Raw genomic sequence first — 1,187 nt, forward strand, 5'->3', positions numbered from 1 at the left:
TTTGGTGATAGCACAATATAGAGTAGACTGTGCTTCATCAGAGAACTATTCCAAATCTGTTCGAGGATGCTTGTCAGTTTGGCCTCCTGGAACTCATCACTGAAATGACCCTGTTTTATACTTGCAGAAAGAGTAGCGACCACCCATTCAGAATGAGATTTGATTATTCACTTTTTGACCCACCTACTATTTAAATATTCATAGACTGGATTAATCTGATTTATACAATTTTGAATTAGTAAAACTAATCCAATAATATTTTCAAGACATAGAATAGCTCAGAGCTTCTTTTACGGTTACATTTTACAAATTAGTGTATCTGTACTGACTGACCCACCTACAGTAGGTTTGACATAAGTTACCATTAGAACAACTGCCCTACATTCAAACATTTATGCATGTTAATACACAATAACATTAAAAGCTAGAAGCGTTAGACATTAAATAGTTTTGACATGTCCTTGAAAAGTCATTGGACAAGTTAGATTTGCACAAAATTATAGTCACATCATTATTGTAAATTTTGCATTACGATCATACTTTCATCAAACCAAAGCAAATATACAAACAAAACAGATACACAAATGCCATAAAATGCACATTTAGAGTGAAAGCAAGACGCATGAATGAGAAAAAGCACAGGACATGCACATTTAGAGTGAAAGAAAGATGTACGAATGAGAAAAAGCACAGGACATCCTTGGTGTTAAAAAGAAGGTTAAAGCCACGAAAAAGTACTCAATGCAGTAACTGCACACTGTCTGACATAAGTGTGTTGCAGAACGCTGAATCAGCCTGGTGAATACTAGGGATGCGCCGATCCGATATTCATATCGGGTATCGGCTCCGATAGTGCCATTTTTCTCGGATCGGGTATCGGTCAGAGAGAGCCGATCCAAATCCGAGAAATTTTTTATTTTTTCCTTCGATTGTGCTAATTATTCTGTGTTACTTCTGAAGCCATACGATAGCTTAATGTGAGCTACATATGAATATTTAAGTCCTTACATTAAAAGTTCACACAAACTCTTTTCTCCGCTGTGGCTGTCAGTCATTCGTTCAGCCTTTAAAGTTTAAACCCTGGTCGCGTTCGGTTACAGCAGTCAGCTCGGTAAAGCTCTCTCCAAGATCATTCTGTGTTCCCATTATACTTGATTTGTAAATACATGTCTATGATTTTGCAAAAA

This window comes from Sinocyclocheilus anshuiensis, unplaced genomic scaffold (assembly GCF_001515605.1).
Source record: "Sinocyclocheilus anshuiensis isolate Anshui unplaced genomic scaffold, SAMN03320099.WGS_v1.1 scaffold393, whole genome shotgun sequence".
In the NCBI taxonomy this organism is placed as follows: Eukaryota; Metazoa; Chordata; class Actinopteri; order Cypriniformes; family Cyprinidae; genus Sinocyclocheilus; species Sinocyclocheilus anshuiensis.